Source organism: Anas acuta, chromosome 7 (genome assembly GCF_963932015.1).
Source record: "Anas acuta chromosome 7, bAnaAcu1.1, whole genome shotgun sequence".
NCBI classification, from domain to species: Eukaryota; Metazoa; Chordata; class Aves; order Anseriformes; family Anatidae; genus Anas; species Anas acuta.
The window spans coordinates 36,494,446-36,512,624 of record NC_088985.1 but is presented as its reverse complement, the minus strand read 5'-3'; the positions used below and the strand labels follow the sequence as shown (position 1 = coordinate 36,512,624).

The window sequence follows — 18,179 nt, the reverse complement described above, 5'->3', positions numbered from 1 at the left end:
AGAGCCTGTTTCTGTGTCAAATATAATACCAGAGAGCAAATACAACTGGCATCTCCGCGGTTGATTACAACTAATAATAAATGGAGGAATCTCGTTGCCTAAGTCAACTGTTAAATTTTTAAAAAGTGAGCCACAATCCGTAGCACACTTTTTCCCCCCCTCTCTCCCTCCCTCCCGGCATCTTAAACATCCCTTTCCTTTAAAAATCTCCTGAGTGCCAGGCTATACTAGTTATTACCAATTGAATTTTCAATAGCAAACTTACCAAGCCCTAACTTTGACAAATTTTATTTCACATTTGTCAAAGGAAATAAAGCTGACAGCATTACAGGGGCTGTGTACTAAAAGTAGTATCTCAATTCCAACAGTCTGTCCAACCTTTTCTTCCCCGGGGACGCATTAAATCTGGGCCCAATTCGCAGCTTTGTTTGAACACTATATTTTGCCTTTTCTTTGCACCTTTGATATTTATTTCAGTGTTAAATCTATTCTTCCCTTCATCCATTACCCTGTTTTATTTCTGTTTTTGAGAACCTATATTTTCGCTAATAAATATTCACTACACCATTTCATCCCGTGTTTAATATGCCCGGCGCATGTTTGCTGTGCTAACTTCTCAACAGATTGAGTGGACATTCCGCTGGTGCAGCGCAGCCATAAAATTCAGGAACTTGTAAAGCGCGGCCGCCGCTCCCTCCCTCCCTCCTCCCTCCCTCCTCCTCCTCCTCCTCCTCCTCCTCCTCCTGCTGCTGCCGCCTCGCTCCCTCCCCGGCCGCGGCTGCGGTGCGGTTGCGGCGGGCGCGATCGGCTCCCGGCGGCGGGCGGCGGGCGGCGGGCGGGCGGCGCGGAGCCACAGCGCCCCCCGGTGGTCGGCACCGAGCCGGCACCGCCCCGGCCCCGGCCCCGGCCCCGGCCCCGGCCCCGGTGCTGGCGGCGGGGGGCAGCGGCCCCGGCTCGGTCCCGGCCTCCGGGGCAGCGCCGAGCACGGCCCCGTTTCCCAGCGCCTTGAGGGCCGGGGGGGTCTTCAAGAGCTCTTCTCCTTCTCGTTTTATCCTCCTCATCATTACTATTATTATTTTTTTTTTTAAATCTTATATTTTGTATTTCTGCAAAAAGCAGAAAAAAACAGCAAAAAAAAAAAAAATGATAATTAAAAAAAAAAAAAAAAAAACACACACACACCACAGCAACCCCCTTAACGTGTGACAGGGACTGCAGCAACACCCCGGCACATACTGTACGGATCTTTGATCTTCTGCATCGCATTAAGTAACAAAGACCAGAGGACTTTAGATATGTACGAGATAGGCTGTGTCTGATCACAGCACCGTGTTCCGTCCCATTCCGGACCGGGGGCTGTGCCATCGATTTTACTATTATTATTATTATTTTTAAGCGGGATTCTTCCAAGTGTGCCTGATTCTTTTAATTAGATCGTTACGGCCATTGTAATGTTTACTCCTGTATAATCTCTTATGAATAGCATGGGACTTTTTAACATTAATGTTGCATTACTAGCATTTAGAACAAATCACTGAAATAGTTAAATCTGCAGGATGCAGTTTGCAATTTCTCCCCCCTTTAAATGTTCCCACAACATATCTTTCAAAGGGTTATTACTGTTTATTTTATTAAGGCAAGGTAGGAAAGGACTAACACACAAAGTCAGAATCCGTATGTAGCCACGCTAGGTTATGTGCACGGGATTTCATGCAGCTTGTGTGCTCTTACAAAGCATCTGAACGCTGGGAAAAACGAACAAAGTTTTTCTCCTTGCAAACGTTTGGCTACATATTTACCACAAAACATTTCCTGGATTGTTCTGTAGGCTGCAATAAAAAAGGGGAAGAAGGAAAAAAAAAATCACCTTTAAGGAGATCCTAGAAAGCTGTGGATTTCCACTTTTTCTGCTCCTCTGCTATTAGTCTTTCCCCTTCCATTATATTCCATTATGTGCCTCTAACGCGGGGCTGATGAATCAGCTCACCTTCCTCCTGTGTGTCCGTGCAGCCAAAATCTGCAGCAGGAAAAGATTTCACGAAGGCTTTTCCAAAGCGTAAAAAAATACAGCGTACGAGATAGCTGCGAAAGCCCCAGTGCCTGCTCAAAAAATAAAGGGACATGCATTTTGAGATATTAATAGAAAAAAAAAAAAGATACATAGAGATATATATTGCTTTTAATTCAAAAGAGTAGGGCTTAATACCCAGAGCCAGAGACATGACAATTAGTACATCTGACGTTTACAATGCAGATGTTTACGACGTGAATAATAGATGGAAAGAAAGTGAAAATACAGTTGTTGCAGTGAAAGACAGCATAGTTTTATCCACAAAACCTAAGAACTTTGCTCAAGCCACTATGCAAGTGTGAGAGGGACTGTTCCTGATGTGCATAATTTAAGTCCTACAGCACTTGTCTGAAAGCATGCAAAATAATAAATTGCAGGGAAAAAAAAAAATGTTTCATCTAATAATGGGGTGTTGCAAGAATTGTTGTAAAAGAAAGCTTGGCCGGGGGGGAAGGCAGCCTTTAGGGGAAAAACGACATGAATTTCCAGCAGCAGGGTTGTGTAATGATTCTATATTTTTAAAATGTGCCTGTACTCCATTCATACTATTTAAGTACTTAAATAAGCACAATAAATGTAAATAATTTACTGCTTTGCAAACAGAAAATTGGGCAGAAAAGTAATTTTGAATAGCAACTTGGCTTACTATACCCAGTGATTTGGTGCCCTGTAAAATGCATTTGACACTGCTGTTCATTAAGCCAGTGCTATTGAGCCTTCTTCACATTCATTAGTGATTAATTCAGACAGATATTTAACTTAATAAGGTAAGCAAATAAACAAAAAATCACTTTCTGTGCCTTAAGGTTTTTTGGACCTCTAATTGGTTTTGTGCACTAATTATCAAGATTAACACCTTACACTTTTCTCACTCCTTACACTTAGGAACTCCCAGTGGAAAAAAAGTGCACAACCTTGGGGGAATCCTTTAAGTGCAAGGGGTTAAGAGTTTGTCTATTAAAAGCAAGATAAGCAGCGAAAAAGGAAAGACCAATTCCAGGTAAATTTAGATAATAACAGGACGAGGAGGCAGGAGCTTGCACAGCTGTGTAAGCAGTGACACTGCTTCTCGTGTATGTGGGAAGGAAAGGTTTTCAGGAGGCTAGTTCGTGTTTCCAGCATTTCTGAACAAATAACTGCAAGCTCCCCGATGCCTTACGCTGATTATAAGCTGTGCTCAGCCCTGATAAATGGCATCGTGAGGCAGCTCTGCTGCAGCAGTCCCCTTTTTTTCACACCAAGAGTTCACCGCTGGCGTTCAAAAGTTTCTTTTAACTCCTCTTCCCACCAAATCCTAACACTTTATGCTAGTGCCAGCCCCTGGCAATCTGCTGTGGGGCTGGTGGCAACGACACCATTGGGGATATTGCCTTTTGTCGTGCCTGGTCTTCTTCCCGAGGGCCCTGTGCTGGGGACCCGTGCTGCGTGGCAGGACACTGGGGGGAGGATGCTGGTGGCCAGTGCTGGCCCAGAAGCTCCAAGCACTGGCTCAGCTCTCCCAGCTGGGTACAAATGTCAAAGTTCATCCCTACCGTGCCTCGACATCCCCTCTAGAAGGGCCACACGAGGTGCTGATTCAGCTGGAAGCCAGCATGGCACCGGCTGTGCCACCAGATCTCACTCCTGCTGCTTCCAGAGGGGCCCCGAGCCCAGGTTCGCCTCCACTCGAGGCACGAGATTCATTGAAAGTCATTTTAGCCAAGCCGATGTTACAAGTTGTTGCTAAAGACAGTTTGTCACAACTGAATGCAATATTTACTAGGCGGTATCCCGAAATAACCGGCAGCCCTGAGAGAGCTCATCGCTGCTTCTCCTTCCCGAGAAGCCCCGAAGATCCACCTCGCTCGTGGATTGAACCCCGTGTCACTTTCCAGTAGTTTTTGTGGCATTTGGGGATTTTTAAACTCCTTTTCCTTTAATTCTTTTCTTTCTTTAATGGGTGACTGGATAAATTCAGTGGTGGATTTTTGTGACACTAAAGCAGCAGATAAGTCTATGATGCACTCTAGCTATGTGGTTTAAAAATCCCTTACCATATGTTTTCTCACTGGAATGCCTCGTCTTGCAAAATTACAGGAACCGAAGCTTAAAAACACAATTAGGTAGTTTAAAATGAAATATTAAAGAAATACCACATATTTTCTGATATGCCTGCGATGCTTTTCCTCGCTTTTTTTCCCCCCTCTTTCTTTTTGCTTTCTTTTGTATTGTTCTTTGAGTTGCTCAAGAAGCCCAACTGTATTCAATTGTTGTACTAATCATGCTCCACATTTTTCTGATTAGGTTATATAGGCTGTGGTTAAATTATAAATGAAAGAACGAACTACCAGAGTACTTGTCATAACAGTATCTTTTATGTTGTTACAGAAGATTGGGGGGGGGGGGAGGAAATCAAAAAAGGCTTTACATGATGAAGACTCTCCTTGCCTGTTTTGTGCTCCTCATGCTATCTGTATAGACAAGTAATGCAATTTGCTGGAATGTTTTTCTCAGGTATTCTGAGAACTACAGCACAATATCTGTCCACTGAGAAAAATGTGAGAAAACTGAATACATAATACATAAAGATGCATATCGTAGGATAAACTCGGTTGTACACACAAACACACCCTCTCCAACTTCAGTTTATTTCATTACTGCATTATAAAGCAGCATGAACCATTTTCTCCTTATGCCATACATGAGAAAATAATATTTCAAGATTCAAACTGATGTCTTACATTGTTATCTTCTGTACTACTGTATGCACAGCACAAACATAACTGAATATCTGCCTGATATTAGTGTATATATTTGTTTCCATGACATTATTTTAAGTCACTGGCCGTAAAACTGATTTTATGGAGGACTAGGATTACAATAATTAAACTACTTGACTGAGGGCTCACCTTCTATCTCTGCTGAAGACACTGGTGTTTTAAGAATATATTTCATATTCCTGAAATGAATTGTATATATAGTTTATGTGTTACAGCCTTTAAAACTTGTTAGTGTGTTATTTACAATAATAGCTACTAGGAAAATGGTTCTGTTTTGCGCATGTTAAATATCTTTTTCCTAAATATGTTTTTTTTTCTTTTTTTTTTTCTTTTTTTTCAGAAGTATAGCCAGACGAAGCTGGGAGGCAGAGGAGGGAGGCAGGGAGGAAAGTCTGCCGACATGAGGCAGATTCACACCTCACATTAAGGCGTGCATGTAGCTGCTTCCCAGCGCTTGTACAGCAGAGCTGCTCCTCAGTTGTTCTCAAGCCTGGAACACAAAGCCGGTGCTGTGCCCTGCGCACAGCCTGCTGTACGTTTTAGCCGATAAGCAGGTCCCTAAACGTAAGATGGGATTTTTTTTTTTTTTTTTTGATGCAAAACCTGATGCAAGGTGCTGTCTTAATTGCCTGGTGCTGAGCACAGGCCGGGCACCGTGGTGCAGAGCGGGCCGTGCGCGGGCGACGAGCCCCTGTGTCAGGCACGCCGTGAGCGCTGCTTTGTGCACCCCTGCAACCAGCCTGCAGGGTCCTGGTTTGGGGGGCTTTATTGGATGAACTGTCAGTGCTTTCCAGGATAACAAACCTTGTTTTATAGCACTTGGTGGAGTTTGGTTAGGGGCTACCTCTGAGCAACATGAACTTGGCCTTGCTGTGTGCCTTGCACTAATACCTTCACTCCTGTAAGGAATCAGGGTACTTGAGAAACAGCCTGCAGCCATACAGCTGATTATTTCACCAAATTTGCATCTTTTCAACAGTAATGGGGACGGCTTTCGCAAATGCTCTCAGGCTCTAAATAGATGTTACGTGGCTGTTTCTAGTTGCTTCCTTCCCCTGGGTGCTTGCCAGGCACCCAGCCCCTGGGCCGGCACCCTCCTGGTGGGAGCTGGCACCTCCCGTGCAAGCCGGAGAGCCCTCGGGTGCCCTTTTTGGGGAAAGCTGGGGTGTCCTCCAGGGGACAGGGGTGCCCAGAGGTGTCCCCAGGCACGGAAGAGCTGGGTGTGCTTTCTGATGGAAAGCTGGTGAGGGAATGTGGCTGAAGGGGAAGGGTTGTGAGGGTGCTGCTGGTGCCCCAGGGTGGTGGGGCCTGGGGGTGCCTTTCCCTGGGGATGGCACTACAACTTTTTTTTTTTTTTTCGTTAAGAGACACAAAGACTGAAAACATAGATTTGATCTTAAAAAGAATAGAAACAAGAGAGAGCAAAACTGCTTGTGAACCTGGCTGTCCCGGTGCTGGGGGGGGGGGGGGAGCAGGCGCCTCATGGCCACCCCGCAGGGGCTGCGCAGCTTCTGGTCCCTGAACACGTGTGGTGCCCAAACCACCTGGGGGCTGAATTTATAAAGTTTCACCTTTAGATGTCAGAGCCTCATCTCTGCAGGCAGGAGCATGGGTACCCACCCACCAAAACAGCAGCAAGGCCAGAAGCTGACAGGCTGGGGAAGGCTGTGGAGCACAGGCCACGCCAGCAGGGCAGGGTGGTGGGGCTGGGGCTGATGGAGATGAATACATCTTGTTTTGCCCCCACAACACATGCAGGCTTTCCCCTGAATAAATAAATGAAGCACAGCTTAGCTTTCACATTGAGGAAAGGTGTTTCAGTTGGAGGCTCCTGCTATTTATTTCCATTTTTGCTACTCTACTGGACATCTGAACCTCATTTTGCCTTTCTTTAAAATGTGAGCCTGCAGCTGACTCTCAGCAGCTCCTGCCTTCTACAGGCAACCTCCCTTTTCCCCACATTTTGCAAGTTCCGGGCAGTGCCAGCCTGGTAAAATACAAAACCTCCCCCAAACTGCAAGAAAATATCAGTAGTGGTCTCTCTTAAAATCCACAGAAGGAAACTTAAGGATTAGGCTAAAGCCCTATCCTTAATTTATCTGTTGAGTGGAAGTGTTTCAGCACACAGAGCTTCCCTGGAAGGATCACCCACAGTTTGGAGGTTTTTCCTTCGTCTAGGCACCTCAGGGTGATTTAAAAGACAGAGGAAACTCTCAGAACCGTTGTATTTAGTTGAGCACTCATTATAAAATGGATTACGGGTACAGTAAACCATAAAGACTGTTTTAGAGCCATTAAGGTTCAGCTTGTCACTGCTGACATGGACGCACTCTTACACCATATATTCCTGACATGTCAGGAGGTGCTTAGGGATGCTTTCATACATGTTTTATTGAAATGACAGGCTATAGCTTCTTTGACTGCTGTGTATATGCATGGCTATACGCTAGAAATCCAAATGAAACTCCTCTTGAAAAAATAAAAATCCTTACACATGTGTAATGAATGCCAACTTAAGTGATAAAGTTGTCATCTATGTTTTATTTTTAATATTCTTGGTAATAGAATAATGGGATCACATTTATCCCTGGAATAAAATGCAGCTGAAATCAATGAGACTTGCAGTGAATTGAATTCTGCAGTTGATAAAATGTGAGTTCAAAAACAAAGCAATTTTGGATAAGAATGAAAAAAAAAAAGTGTCAAACCCTGAGATTTCCCTTCTGAAAATTGCTTTCCATCTGTATGTAGACCAATTGTTTCTCCTGGGCTGAGGCTTTGACTTGTTAGGGTGTTATGGCTTTTTGTCTTTCAGATCCAAGAGGACTTTACATACAATTATATATATATATATATATATATATATATATATATATATATATATTTTTTTTTCCCTTGAAATCATGATATTTTTTTTTTCAAAGTAGGAATACTAAGAGAGACATATCTGCAGAGTGCAAGGTCTAATATGCATATAGGCTACATTTTTTTGGAAAGCAACACCTCCTTTCCCTAAGAAGTTGCTCCACAGAAGTGAATTTTAATTTTTAGGAAAATGCAGGGTTAAACAGGGGAGAGCCCCACAAAGGCAGCAAGGCGCAGCAGGGAGGGGGGGAGGGCTGGACCAGAGGATGCCCCAGCATGGAAATTCCCCACCGGATGTAAAAATGATGGGCAAACACTGAAGAGCTCTGGAAAAGGTTCAAGCAGCAATTTGAACCATGCTGGAAAGCCACAGGGGCTCCTAAATGGAAGATGGGCATGACACACTCTACAAGGGGGGTGATAGGGTGGGCTTGGCAGGGTGAGGGCAGGCTGGGGAAGGGCAAACTGCCCCCAGCTCCCCAAGAGCTCAGACTGCATCTCACTGCCTCGCATTAAAAGGAAGGTTGTGTGTGGGGTGTGGAGCAATGCAAGGGAAGAGCAGGCTGGAGGCAGGCTGGGAGCACCTGCATAACCCCAGCACCAGGAGCAGCTCTCCAAGCCCTCACCTCTGCACCAGAGCCCTGCGATTTCTGCCATTGGCATGGAAAGGAAGGCTGACCATTAGCCAGCTGGAATTGTGATAGGCAGATTGCAATTATTGGTAGGGATTCGACAGATTTTCTTGCGCACATGAATATTAATCCACAGCCCAACGGTTACTGCTTTTGTGTGTGCCTTTGCAATGCCATGCGTCAGCTTTGTATTGCACCACGTAATATCCCAGGCACCTGATTTTGGAGACGTGTACATTTAACATAACTCACCCGAAACACAGAAAATGTATAACAGAAAACGTGTAGAACACCACCTGGAGCTGTGCGGCTCCAGTGAGAACATTATACCAGTGAACTTTCTCATTATGGGATGTTTTAGGTCACTTTTCGAAAGCAGCTATCGCTGGGTATGCCAGGGTCGCCTGCAAAGTCTTCATTTCCATGACACTGTTTTTTCACAATTGCAATGATAAAGAGCAGATCACACTTTAGGCTCCAGGAATTCATGGCTATTGATAACACAAATTGATTTAAAGACAAAACATTGAGTTTCAGAGGCCTTTGACCACGTGTGTGTTGGGAGGTTTCTGAATCCTTGTTTTTAAACACCTCCGATGCTGTGTTTGTGTTGTGTCGGCTCCGCTCAGTGATGAAGGAACGCGGACATCTCACACTGGTGTAAAGCTCCTAGCACACACCACATCTAGCTCAGCAGAGAGCAGGCAGGTCAGGGCACATACCGAAATTACAGGCAAGGCGAGGCCTTTTACACATGCTTAAGGAAAAGGCTAAAAATTGTGGCGTGGTGACCGCTGATGTGAAATGTTGCCTCTTTCACACATGGACATGGGAGAGCATGAAATGCTCCACAGGAAGCCTGCAAAGGGCACCTGAGGATGTGCCCGAGGAAGGGCAGCAGCAATGCCCCTGCTTGGGCCTGTTTAAAAGATAAAAATGTCAAGAATTGAATTTCCTTCACAATAAAAGAAGCAAAAGCTGCTGGGGAGGCTTTGGGTGCGAGGGTCCGGCACAGGAGCCGGCAGGGAGCAGGGGGGAGCGCCTGGCTGCGGCGGGCCTCTCCGGTATTTGCTTTAGAAATTGCTTCACGTTAATTAAATATGTTACCTTTTAAAATCTGCCTTCGCCACACGGAAATGCCTCGGTGTTTGTGATGAGCTCTAAATGAGTGAAGAGGAAATGTTTGTGTTCAGCACTTTTATTTGTTTTTTGGCAAAATTCCTTGAATAAATTAATAGATTATATCATTAGGTGCTAGTAACTATGTACGAGGAAACCCAGCAGATAATTTAAGTAAATAGTTAATAAGGTAAATGCACGGCGCTCCGTATCCGCGTGCATGCAGATGTTCTGTTTGAACTTAAAATACAATTACTTATCGAATGGCTTCATCAGAGCCTCAGCCTGTAACAGAGCCCACTGGTAACAGGGGGAAACTGCTGCAGTCACACAAAGCCCCTCCGACCGCCTGCTATATTTTGACTTGTACTTTTGACTTTTTCTTTCTCTGGTAACCCCATTATTTTTGTCCCTACTCAGAGCTCTGACCTGTGCTACATGGAAAGTTTAGAGATGAAGTCATTTCTGGTTTGAGTTACTGGAGAGACTTTAATTCATCCAGCTGTGCCTGCTCAACAACAATTCCAGCATTCAGCATTGACAACACACCAGCAGCAGGAGAAATCAAACAGAAAAAGCAGTCAGTGTTGAAAGGAACACTTAAAAACTGCTCTCATTTGTAGAATTTAACATCATCAAAACACTAAATGTAAATATGACCAGAAGGAAAACGCTAAACTCATCATTCAAGGAATTTCACCAAATTTTTTTTTTCCTTTTCTATTTTTTTTTTTTTTTTGCCAGAACATTAATGAAAATCCCAAAGGAACTATCATTTAACATAGAGGTGCATCTTAAAGAAAAAGAAAGTGCTATATGCATTGCTCAAAAGGACCCTGCATTTTAAGACACGTGATACGTTTCCCTGTTGGATATGTTTGTAAACTAATGTTTTACGAGTAGGAGGGGGAGAAAATCCTGCAGGTCCTTGTGGCAAGTACATGCAAAGCACAGTTCTGCAGTGAGCAGCTACATCCCGGCTAGAATGCATGGAGAAAACAAACAGAAGATTTTTATTTTTATTTTTATTTTTATTTGAGGAAAGATGTTCCCTTCAAACCAGTTCTTTTAATTGGGCATAATTAATAAAAGTTCAGTTGCACATTATTGAATTGCCGTCCCCAAAAAATATAAGGCAGTGAGCAAAACAGAGACAAAAACACTGATCTGCAAGTTGGTATTCAAGGGTGTAAAAATAATTTCTTGTTAAATGTTTTCCCTTTCAATCAATAACATGCAAGAGAAAACAATCCCTTTTTTTTTTTTTTTTTTCATCCCTTGTTTCATTGCTTTTTGTTGCTGCTGCTGCTTGAGGAAGGTGCTGGAGGTGATGCCGGTCCAGAGCCATCACTCTGGAAGCGAAGGACTTCCAGGTTCAGCTGGCACAGGACCATGTCCCTGCAGGAGCTGCTGCTGAGTAGCAGCGTAGCAGGAGAGAGGAAAATAAATCGGCATGGTGTTAATTTCACATATTGGTGCTGTGGTCGTAGTAGCGTATTCACTGCGGGAGGGCTGGGAGGGAACCCGCTCATGGGTGTCCCCGTAGCTGTCAGTGCTTGGGGCTGCTCTACCTGGAAGCCTGTTCCATGGGGACAAACCTGCCTGCTAGGAAAGGCAGAGCTCCCTCAGCTAAAAGCCTGAATATTCAGAGAGCAGCGATGCTGGCTCTTGCTCATAAATGTTCAGAGGAAACAGAGATGGACACCCCTAGACTCCTGTTTTGGGGTTTCGGAGCTCTCTGCAGGTCTTGTTCTGGCAGTGGAGGCATTTTGTTTTATCTGCCTATGGAATACACCCAGTTGCTTCTCTTATTTGACCTGATATTGAAGTGTGGGACGTGAGAAAAGTGACACACACGGCATCTTTAGAACCCCCAGTGCTGGGTCTGGGGGCAGCAGGTGGTTTTGCAGCCACCTTTCCAAGCCAGCAGCCCCAGAGCAGGGGCACAGCAAGCCTGGCCTGGCCTCTCGGGGCTGCTGCTGCCCGCCTCGCACCTCGCAGTGTGCATTCGCCCAGCTCGTTCGGCACGGGGATCCACATGTTACATAGACATTTGCTTTTAAATGTCGCTGGTTTCGCTTTGGATTCGGCATAAATAAAATGTCATTTGTTTAACTGCCTTTTAAGTACAGGAAGAAAATTCTGGTAGTTGGACAGACGAGAAAAATAGCGATTGAGCATGCAAATCACTTCTTTTCCTTTTAAACAATACATACTCTACTGCCTGCATTTCCCCAAAGATACCGCTGCAGCTACACATGGTTGAAGTCTGTTTTACCCTTATATAAGGCAATGTGACAAATGATTTAGGGGGAAGCAATCTCTAATCAGCATAACTTCATACCACGCAGCGCAGAATTATTGTCAATTTAATTCTGTCTTCCCGACACAAAACTCTGAAGTGTTTCTTCCAGTTGAAGTTTTGTAGCTGAATAATAAATAAAAGAGGGTGCCGTACAAGTGCTGCATAATGTAATTGTACCCTCTTTGTTCTTGTCAATCAGCTTTAACACAAGTTAAGTAGTCGTGGATGTCACCGTGATCATATTCATAGTAGACGACTTGCAGTTTCGGTACGGCCGTGCTCTGCGAGAAAGTTCCTTTAATAAAGCACGGGCGGGGAAGGTTTCAGGTGCTTTATAAAACTTTGACTTCTCTCCCACTACAAGGCAAGAAAGCACAATAATGCATGCATGAATTGCCAATAAATCAAAGGGCTGCTTTTTTTTAATTCCTATTTTGACATGTACATACATAGCATTTTTAAGAGATAGCTCCGAGGTAGCTTTTCAGTCCTTGATCAGATCATGAATTTAATTAATTCAGTGTAGACATGTCATAGATTTAAACCCTTTAGAATTACATTTTTAATACAGATCTAACATTTAATGTCCTTTTTCATTTTTTTCTTGAGAAGTAAAAAAAATCCTTTAATACTCTAGTAGCAATTTTTTCCTCTTATTATAAGACTGTGGCTCCCTCCTAATTATGTGGCTGCAAATTATTTACTGTAGTTTTAAATTAAGGAAGGAGACAAGTAATCCAGTGTAAAAAACACTGTTCCAACTTCAAGAAGAAATGAGTGTATGTGTTTAATTTCTCTTTAGGCATACAGCTGTACAGTCACTGTATAATGGAAGGTTTGAGACAAAATGGTCCCCCACCACCTTACCTCCGTGTAATGCAATTTAGCTTCATTAAATTACTGGAGGGCCAGTTACTTAAGCAGAATATTGATTTTCAGTCTGGGCCATGTTTAACATAATTCTGCGTAGGCAACAGCTAATTCTGCATTTGAATCTCGCACCCTAATGGAATTACCCGGTGCAGTGTGGCTGACCATGGGTGAGCACAGGCAGGTCTGGGCTGGGGCCGCAGCTCCGGATCCGGCCGCCCCTGCCTTTAACCCCTTCCTCCTCCCCTGCCAGCGGCCGCACAGACACATTTCTGGTTCCTTCCGCGGAGCTGCTGTCTTTCATCTGGGGATGTGTAGCCCCGAGCTAGGTTTTGGTACTGTAAAGTATCTGTGGGGCTGCTATATATTCCTTCAGCAGCGGGTATCTCGGTCTATACAGCAACATTGCTGCAGAGAGAAATGGGAAATATGGGATTTCCTTCACTTCCCAACTCCAAATATTTTTTTCTCAACCTAACAATTAAAGGATGGATTTCACTTTAATTAACACATAATAAAATGAACCAACTATTCAGCAGGAAAGTATGTTCTTTACATTGCTGGCTTGAAAGCTAGTCATTATTTTTATTTATTATTCTGTTTAATGATGAGATACAGTTTACAAGCCATTGAATAATAATAATTTAAAATGGTTCCCTGTGAGTTATAGTTTGTCGGTGTCTTAGAATTTAAATAGTGTGTGGGGAGGAATCGTGGTTATCGCCCACATTAACAGTGGACGTCGCAGAGGGGGCAGGATGCTACCTCGGCAGACGAGAGGGTTTGACTAATGGAGTGCAAGGGCTGAACTTCAAAAATCTCTTGCCCACTGGATCCCCCTAAATTAATCAAAATACCAATGCACTGAAAACACCAGCTAGCCCTTCAATTGATTCTGGTTTGCATTTTTAAATTTTAGCAACTGAACTGTCCTCAGAGATCTGAACCTCCACAGGTACCAAACACTGCTCACTGCTCCTGGCCATTTGGGAACTTTTTTATGGAGTTGGGCTCATAAGGCCTTTTTTTTTTTTTTTTTTAGAAATCCTGATGCATGGCAGAGAATTGCTTGAGGGCAGCTTAAAATGTTAGCTAGGAAGAGCCTCTGCTTTAAATGAACTTATCATGGCCACTCTTTGGTATGCAGCTCGTGCTCCGCTCAGCTCTCTAAGAATAAATTGATTTAGAAAGTTCTTGCTATGGCATTGGTGCTGTGAGAAGTCGCCTTCATGCTTAACCTCAGCTCCCTGCCCCACCCCGTTGACATCAGTGCATGTCTGTGGACTCTGCTGGTATTTCCATTGATTCAGCTCATGTCCTTGTTCACCTGCGTCTGCTGCAACAGACCCCAGCTGTGGCATGCAGGGGGTCCTGCTCTCTCAGGTCCCCATCCCGGAGCAGGTCATGCTTCTGGAGGAAGGCTGGGGTTGTGCAGAGCCTGCTGCTGCTGCTGTCACCAGACTGCAGAGAGCAGCTGGCTGGGACGATGCTGACAATGTGAATTCCTTGTGCCTCTACCCCTCACACGCTCTTTCCTCGCAAGCACAGTAGCATAGTTGGCTGGCGTTTGAGCTGGCTCCGTGTTTCACTCTGGGGGAAAATATGCAATATGCAAAACCAATTTGTCATTGAGAGTCAATAATTGGCATCAGGTGCATTACTTAGCATCCTGTCACGAGTTTGGCATGTCACCTGATAGATAACTCTGTGCCTTTCATGACATTGAAAATAACTTGTTCCCTATCACATGCTCACACATGGCCCGTGCTCCTTTGTTACTGACTGTGTGCCCAATATCTGTGCATTTCATAGCTGGTAAAGGAGGGCGCTCCCTTCCCCACATCTTCCTCGTGCTGATCCTAAAAGGGTGGTGCGGATGGACTCATCCATTTGGATTAGGCGTAGTGAAAGGGAGAGGGCAGGAGATCCCGGGTGGTCCTGCACTCGAGGAAAGGGAATGAAAGCAGCCAAGTGAAATTCTTCCTCTCTCCAGATTTGTGCTCATTTTCCACCACTTTCTAGTGCATTGATCTGGTGGCAAGGAGCTCCACGGATTTCAGAGGAGCTACATAGAGAAGGAGGTGTTAGCCACTATATGCAAGGTAGCAGAATCTGGCCATATATAATTAATACAAATATGTGCATAATTTAAGCTGCCCCAGGAAAGCCTTAAATTACATGATAACCATGCAGACACTGGCCTAGGAAGGAAAACATGGGGAGTCTCTATTAGTGAAATTAATTATATGTAAGATTGTCTTCAATAACCATGTGGGAATGATTAAGTAATCAGTCAAATAAAAGATTTAATAACAAATTCCCTATCAATTATACAAGAACACCCAGTAAAAATTAAGTAAAAATGATTTTCAACGCATTAATATTAACATTAACAGTACTGAAAATATTATAACATAATTAAGTGTAATTTCTTGTAGCAAAACATACTCATAATAGCAAAATAAACAAGCCCCTGAATAGTATTTCCTGAGGAAACTCAGCAGCTCGAGACGTGCCACGGCGGTCGGGGCGTCCGGGGGAGGCTGGCTCAGGCGCGCGCCTGCCAAGCGTGGGAAATGGGGCTGGGGAGGTGGCGGGTGGCAGGCACGTGCTGGTCACGGCTGCCTCCGGGCAGCAAAAGAGGAAGAAAGCCAGCACAGCAGGTCTGCCAAACCAGGGCTGAAACACACTGGAGGTCTGGAAGAACTTTGGTCGCAACCACAGCTACACCGAATGCCAGTTCAGTGTTTCTGATCCAGCCATTTCTGGGGGGTTTTCTGGGTCTACATGTACCTCGTTTCTTTTATTCCTCTTATTACTGAAGCAATAAATTTTACTCTATCCTTACTATCACCCCCTGTGCCACTAGGGATCAGAGCTATCTCATCTATTGCAGCTTTCTGAGAGTTACATACCAATTTGAGGCTCTACATCCAGGATATTTCCATAGATGGAGATAAGGAGATATTTGAGCCACCTCTTCCATGATGATATTAATTGTTCTGTGGAGGTATCTACTTCTCTTTATGTTTTAGATGAGTAACTTTGGTTAGAAATCTAAATTTTTTACTTGGCTGAAGGTCAAGGTGAAAATACACATCTGATAGAGTGGTCCAGAGCTCACTGAAGTCGATGAGAATATTTCTATTAACTTTAGTGGGTTTTAAACACAGTTACACTGCAATTTCCTAAAGGTAAAATGCTCTGGTTGCACTGTAGGAATAGCTGTTGTGGGCTGTATTAATAATCCGCCTGGTCCCATATCCTGTCTCATTGGCTATCGGTGCATAAGGATGGAGCTAGGAACAGGGGGGCATGTAGTGAGACTTTCCTCGTCTATTTTCCCACCTCCAGCAATCTGCATCTCGGGGACTTCCCCAGCCAGAGGTTGTATTTAACAGCCTGTGAAGGACCATCTACCTTGCAGAAAGTGTCCAAAAGCAATGAAAAAGAAAGAGATCAGCCAGAGTTTTATGTTTGTCCTAACCTGCATCTTTTTTTTTTGTTTATTTTTCCAGTGGAAACAATAAAGTAGTGGCATTTGATCTAAACACTCCTATGCAGCTAAGAATGGGCAATATTTTCTGAGGTCCTTTACAATAAGATCCAATTGAACTAATTAATAGATGTTGAAAGAGGTAGATTTTATTCCTAGATAACTGTAGAGGTAGAATTTGTCGAAATGTTTCAGGGTGAAAGACTTAACCTTTCAAATGAGAGAAATTGTGTGTATTTTTTTAAGTGTGTTTAGTAGAGACAAAGAAAGAAAATAATCAAGAAAATCTGTCTTGGTACATTCGAACAGTTTTACAACAAATCTATATTAGTACTTTCTGTTTTTCTCATAAAACCACATTTTTGATTAGATGTAGTAGGGTACAACAATATGAAATAAGGAAGGGCAGTGAGTGTGTTTTTCTGTAGTAACCATGCTCTTGTTCCTGCACCATGGCCTGGATACTTTTTTTTTTTTTTTCTCAAAACCAAAGAGAAAATTCTTTACACCCCTCTCGCAGTGATTGCTAAATGGAAAGGAATTGACATGTATTTGGACTTGCAAAATTTTATTTATATGCAATATTTTACAGGCAGCAGCTCAAGGGATAATTGCACTTCTGAGTAATAGCTAATTAGTAAATATTCTTGAGTTATGTATGTGTTCTACTAAGTTGCTTTGAGGTCTTGAATCTAGAGAGTGCTGTAATATTTTCAGCAAGGGTATATAGTTAAAATACAGGGAGTTTCTTTTTCTTTTTATCAAAATCTGAGAAATAACCTGCCAAACCAATCTTTCTCTCCCAGGAGTCTCACAGAAGGCCTGGATGTTAATTGCATTTAACCTAAAACAGCAGAGCATTTTTTTTTCCTTTATACAATAACTAATATGTAAACTACTGTTGCACTTTGAAATTACTTTCACTTAAATTCTATTATTGAAGCTCCACAGTGGAATATATCCAGGGTCCATTTCATTAAAAAAGACTAATTATGCTGGAAGTGTGCATTGTACATGCCAGTCTTCTGGTATGACTGAGGAATGAGCATCCAAGGGATGCAACATGCTCACTTGTCCTGGTATTCCTCAGAAAGGTTTGTGTGAGGATGCAGCTGAGGCCAGAAATGAAATTCTGATTCATAATGAAACAACACTTTTTCCCCATAATGTCGGGAATTTGCATGGACTGGCTGAAGGCTAAGGCAGTGGGAATACCGACCTTATCATCCCCACTGATAAAAAAAACAAACAAGCAAAAGACAACACTGCAACACCAGATCAAATCATGGCTCACTCTTCCACTGCATGGCATTCTAATATCCTTTATATTTATTTATACAGACATCCCAAAAATGCCATAAATTTTGTGTTGAAAACACAATAAAAAAAGACCTTGTGTAACAAAAACACAAACTGGCAAGATGACTGTTGGGTTTTGTTTGTAGGATAACAAATGTTTGATATGCCTGTGAAGGTTTCCTCAATTTTTGGAAATCAAAATTTCCAAATCCATATTAAAAAAAAAAAAAAAAAAAGGATTTGGAAATTTTGGTGCAGCCACCAGCCCCAACACCAGCATCCAGGAGTGGCAGTACTGGGAGGCAGTGCTGTGCAAGGAGGAAGGCTTGCTTGGGGTTTTGTTTGCAGATGTCCAAAATCTTTCATTTCTGAACTCCGATATGGGATTTTCAGAGCCTGCCAGGGCATGGGCAATAGGCACTGGGGAGGGGGCCCTGCTGTGGCCTGTGGGAGATGCGAGCTGGCACGCAGGGGTAGGGTTTGCTTTGTCTGCCTGAAATCTCACCCATTTGGAGGAGCTGCCCTGCTCACAGGCTTTTCCCCCATCTCCTTGGAAACAACTTGTTTAATTAGTTGTGGGACGAGTCAGGTCTTACTGATGCTGAGCTTCTTGCTCTGGTCAGGGTGAAAGGCACCAGGGGTGTTGAGCAGGAACCTCTTCAATCTGTTTAGGATTGTAACAGCTTTTGTTTGCTACTCGTTCTGCTCATGTCTTTGATGGAGCATAAAAAGGACATACTATGGCATGTCTAAAAGTTTGCTT

The 18,179-nt window shown here is 43.5% G+C and overlaps 1 long non-coding RNA gene across 1 annotated transcript in view; it reads right to left on the bottom strand.

Moving 5' to 3' along the window:
* The window catches only part of LOC137859850 (uncharacterized), a 22,094-nt gene extending 19,722 nt beyond the window's left edge, over positions 1–2,372 (bottom strand). The window contains exon 1 of the long non-coding RNA XR_011098599.1: positions 1,868–2,372. This is a non-coding gene — a long non-coding RNA (uncharacterized lncRNA). The remainder of the gene's footprint in view (positions 1–1,867) is intronic.
* Positions 2,373–18,179: the final 15,807 nt, after the last annotated feature.